Source organism: Malania oleifera, chromosome 3 (genome assembly GCF_029873635.1).
Source record: "Malania oleifera isolate guangnan ecotype guangnan chromosome 3, ASM2987363v1, whole genome shotgun sequence".
NCBI lineage: Eukaryota > Viridiplantae > Streptophyta > Magnoliopsida > Santalales > Ximeniaceae > Malania > Malania oleifera.
Genome location: NC_080419.1, coordinates 1,077,960 through 1,083,585, shown reverse-complemented (window position 1 = coordinate 1,083,585; position 5,626 = coordinate 1,077,960). Strand labels below are relative to the sequence as shown.

At 36.7% G+C, this 5,626-nt stretch overlaps 1 pseudogene; it reads left to right on the top strand.

Moving 5' to 3' along the window:
- Window positions 1–795: 795 nt before the first annotated feature.
- On the top strand, window positions 796–5,403 carry LOC131151673 (pto-interacting protein 1-like; annotated as a pseudogene).
- Window positions 5,404–5,626: the final 223 nt, after the last annotated feature.

Below are 5,626 nucleotides of genomic sequence, written 5' to 3'. Positions count from 1 at the left end.
AAGAAAAAAAAAATGTGTATCTAATTATATAAGCGTGAGTTACAGTTTTTAAATGCAATTTCCTTAAAGTTAAATTAACGGTTATATATTTTTTTTTCTACACTAAAACTCATGTTAGTCACACACTGATGATAATCTAATTCTTCTTACTGAGAAAAGTGTCTCACCCCAATAAACATTTCAACTTTTCAAGACCTACAGAAAATCAAGCCTAGAGAGCTTTGGGAAGGGATTAGAATAAATAGTTTAGTGTAAGCTGTTTGTATAGACTAAATTAACTTCGCTTTTATACTTCCTTGGGATGTAATATTATTATTTGGAGATACCTTTATGTTTGTGATGGTTAGTACTCTGGTATAGCATTTGAGGTTGTTTAATTTATTTCCGCTGCTTATTTTGGACTAAAGTATGGAAAATCTCATTCTGGACTCCACAGCGTTCAGGTCGTATGACAATTTTGGATTCGGGGCGTTGCACATAATATTAGAAATAAGAGAATTACCAATTTAAAAAGATAACTAAAAAGATTTACATAGTTTCTAGATTAATTATGTGGACTTTGAAGAAATTTAATACAATTTTGTACCAGCTTTGTCCAAATCCATATAAATTTTAATCAAAATCTTCTAATCTATCCTCTCAAATCCAACTCCTTTTGAGAGGAATTATGAATTTTAAAATTTAAATTTGCTTTTGTATGAATTTAGATAAAATTTAATATAATTTAGTATTCTATTTATTTAAATTTGGTCGGCTCCACACCCATATTCTCCGCCTTTCCTGCACCAGTGTTTGTACAGCGAGACTTCCGAAAGAAACGAAGGAAGAAATTGAGAGAAAATTAGAGCCAGCAGTGGAAGCGAAAGCCTACTGCAGTAGTGAACTGGAGTGAAGTGAAACTGTGAAATTCCCACTTGCAAATTGCAATCTTGCGCATCTCTCATCGCTGATCACCCCAAACAAGTGAAAAAAAAATTGTGTGGAAGGGAGAGTGAGCCGAAATTTTCTGCTGTTTCCTTTCGTCGCTCTGAAATCTGGGTCACCATTTATTTCTATTAAATCCCTGTAATTTTTTTTTCTCCTGCAGGCACTGTTCTGCTTTTCGACATTTTGAAATTTGGGTTTCTGTTGTTTTGAACTTTGCCGCTGTTAATTATCAGATATGTGTTGGATCATTGTGTTAATAGTTTGAATTGTCACGAGCATTGGATTTTATTACTTTTTGTGGTTTAAATGTTTAATACATTATTGTCACTTCCGATCAGCAATTCATTCTTACATTTTTCTCGATTGCTTTCGCTGTACCCGTCACTGATCTATCTTAATATAATGTGTATTGATCTTTTCCTTTTTCTTCTTCGCCGTGCTTTTGTTAGTGCTTTTCTTATTGGTGATTTATTTATCCATTTGATGAATTGGGTTGATCTGGTGAACCAATGGGTGAAGTGGGTTAATAAGATTGTGTGCAACACTATTACTTTAAACATTAAATAGAAGAAAAATCCATGAATTCAAATGGTTGGCTACTGTAATCAATAAGGGTTCATTTGTCTGCATCTGCATTATGAAACTGGTAGCAATCTTACTTCTTTTTCTAAAAATTCTTATACGACCATGTATGGGAAGAGGGTTTATGTAATGTGACACTAAATTACTAAATTAATCCTGTGAATATTTTACACTTTCAACACCAATGAAGATGGAACAAAATTTTTTAATCAATACCTATGGATCGATTGTAAATCAAAATTTTGACATTCTATATCAATATGTAATGGTGGCATAGCACTTGTAAAGGATAAGATGAAGGGAGGGTAGATAGGATGGTTTGGACATTGGACCAAGGCCAAGTAACCGGTGAAGAGGGAACTAGTTAATGTTAGGGACACTAGTAGGGGGAGGGGTTGAACTAGAATAACTTGGATCAAGGATCTGAGAGCACTTCTAGTTTCAGAGGATAGATTGTGCATGCGGAAAGTGGAAGAGGATTCATGTAGCTAACCCAACCTAGTGAGACTTAAGGCTATGTTTTGTTGTTCTTGTTTATGTGATGATGGGGCATGAGGGTAATAATGGCATTTGATTTGGAAAATAAGAAAATCTAAAAGACAATGCTTGAGGAAACTTTGGACTGCATCCTATGTTTATAATGTGGCCGTAAGATGTACTTCTTTTTCTTTTGCTATGGAATTGAATTTTGAGAGAGTTTTGGATTTATATGATGTAGTCCTCTCAAAGAGTATGGGAAAGATTCATCGTTTTCTTCCACTATGGAATGGGTCACTAGTGGAACTTATGGCTTTTTTGCTGTTGTTTATGATCATTACCTTTCTATACCATATGGTGATTGATATAAGAAACTGAGAAGGTTGTTTTCTCAAAATGCATGGGAAAAATTCATCTTTTTGCCATCTGCCTTTCATTTGACATCATGAAGTGCTTTCATGCAATTCATGTAGTACTATGATAGTTCTTGAAAAAATAAAATGTTAATCCTTCTTTTGTCATACCATTTGCAAAGCTTTTTGGTTTTTTGAAGTTAGGATTCCTGCGCTCTGATGCTTGATTAGGTACTTGTCCTCGTTATTTTTGCCACTACTTATTGGTCTGATTGTGATTTGTAAGGAATCTCTTTTTATGAGTGCAAGCTAAAGGTGTTTGACTCACCCAGTGAGCTTCCTCAGGAGGACTATGGGCTGCTTCATTTGTTTTGAAGAAGATGATATCCATGTAGCTGCTGACAATGGACCATTTGTGGCAAATAATTCAGCAGGTAATAGGCATCCCAAAAGCATACCTTGTAGATAACTGGCAGCTTTCACTGTTTCATCACTTGAATTTGCTAAGAATTTTTTTTCAAAACTATTTTGGAGAGGGCTAATAACTGAGTACGATTAAGAATTCCTTGGGTTTTGCTTGGATTTTGCTATGTACACACACACACACACAAACACAGAGATTTGTGTTCACTGTTAATATTGGCAAAGTTGCTCCCCGTGGTTTTGATTTCTTCATTAGAAAACTAATTATGTAGGCAATCTTGGAGGTTATCGTGCCGCAGAAGCTGAACCAAGGGACAGGCAGACTGTAAACATCCAACCTATTGCTGTTCCTTCCATTTCTGTGGATGAATTGAAGGGAGTAACAGATAATTTTGGCGCAAAAGCTTTAATTTGTGAGGGCTCATTTTCAAGGGTGTACTATGGTGTTCTGAAAAGCGGGCCGCATGCAGCCATCAAAATGTTAGATTCCAGTAAGCAACCAGACCAAGAATTTCTGGCACAGGTTGGACCTACAAAAGCATTGTGTTTGATGCAGCTATAACATATGCAACTTTGCAAATCAGATATATCAATTGGCACTTAACTTTACAGGTTTCTGTGGTTTCAAGACTGAAACATGATAATGTTGCTAGTTGGTTATTGTGTTGATTGCAATCTCCGTGTCCTTGCATATGAATATGCTTCTAATGGATCTCTTCATGATATTCTTCACGGTTAGTGATACCCTGTGCTCTACTCATTTTTATTAGGACTTTTGATGTTGTCGAGTAAATCTTTTCAGTGGCATCAGAACTAAATGAGCTAATTGATTGAACTTCACTATGTTTGAATAAATAAATAATCTTATCCAGAAAAATGGAAAGGTAATATAAGAAATGTATGAATTTTTTAATAAATAAAAAAATTAGCATTAAAATCATAAGCGTAAATTTAGTAAGAACAAATACAAAGCTTAAACTGAAATGTGAATATCTTGTTCTGCCTGTATGTAACTGCTAGGTGCTTCTCACTTCCCCAGTGACGTGATTAATGTTTTTTTTATCTGTGAACACAGGAAGGAAAGGTGTCAAAGGAGCACAGCCAGGTCCCATTCTGTCATGGGCACAAAGAGTTAAAATTGCTGTCGGCGCTGCAAGAGGACTTGAATATTTACATGAGAAGACACAGCCTCACATTATACATCGTGACATTAAATCCAGCATTGTACTACTCTTCGATGATGATGTTGCTAAAATTGCGGATTTTGATTTATCAAATCAAGGCCCTGATATGGCCACACGCCTTCACTCCACCCGTGTTCTTGGAACCTTTGGTTATCATGCTCCTGAGTAAGTTCTTGGGGTGTTTAAAACTTTAAATAGGATTCTTTTTTCCTATTCTCTGTTTATATGTTATTAAAAAAGAAAAAAACAATTATCTCAAGTTCTTATGAAGGTTGACCATCATAGGATATTTTCCAATGAGAATGACTACATGGTTTGCAAGCTTGGCGTCATTTGATAATTCACACGTAGGAGATCTTGAATCTAGTCAAAGGATGATTGAACATGATTGTGCTTCTGTAAGTAGACACCTTAAATTATACTCTGTTTCCTTGAAATTCCCAACTTTGGGTGGCAGATATGCAATGACAGGGCAGCTGAGCTCAAAGAGTGATGTTTACAGCTTTGGAGTTGTCCTGCTGGAACTCTTGACCGGGCGTAAACCAGTCGATCATACACTACCACGTGGACAGCAGAGTCTTGTGACATGGGTACTCAACACTTCTTGGCCCTCCTCCAACTCTTGAACTATTTACTAAACATAGATAAACTATTTTCATTGAAGTTGATTTCTCTAAATCTTGGATCATATTAGGCAACACCAAAACTCATTGAAGATAAAGTGAAGCAGTGTGTTGATGCTAGACTAGGAGGAGATTACCCTCCTAAAGCAGTTGCTAAGGTAATCAATATCACATTCTAAAGACATTATGCAGCAACCCCCAGGCGCTGGCTTAGGTGGTAAGGGCGGACCGGACGTGCCTGTGACCTAGGTAGGCGTCCCAGGTTCGATTCCTGCCATGCTGAGCAAAACCCGATTTACCTTCTCTGCGGTGATGTGGGGTCGGATCCGTGGGGCGTGGGATTAGTCTCCACTGTGTTGCATCACAGGGCGTGCTCTGGTGGATGCTGGCGAAGGACACCCGGCGATACTCAAAAAAAGACATTATGCAGCAGAATTAATTTCTTTATTAGCTGATCACCCACTATACTTGCTGTTGTTATTGTTGGCAATGTCATGAGTGAAGGTTTGCATTGGGAAGGAGACATATTGGAAATGTTGATTGGGATAGATTAGGGTTGAATAGTTTGGGAGCCTAACCCAGACTTTGTTATTTTGTAACCAGGTCAAATTTGGGTCGTTTGATTAGATTTGATCACAATAATTAACCCTAACTCAATTATTTGGGTGGATCTATGTGGATTGTTGACTCCAGACCATTAGTTGCCACCAAAGGAAACTCAGTGATGATGCCTTGAGTCTGAATTACGTGGGGTTAATTCAACACTCTCTGGATTCTCATTACATATCCTCTATTAAATTTTAAGCAGTTGTCATTTTTGTTACTGCTTTCACCTATATTCTTTTAAGCCTTCCATATCTTCCACTTGATTCAAATCATGGGCACATTGATGAATATCCATTGCACATAATTTATTTCTCTCAGACAAATTTTCCCCATCTTATCTTCAATTGATGCCATTCTTAACTTCCTCCGAATTGAAATTATTTCTTTCTAGTATTACTACTCATCAGTCTCAGCATCCTTACTTTAACTGCACTAAATTTCTTTTAGTATG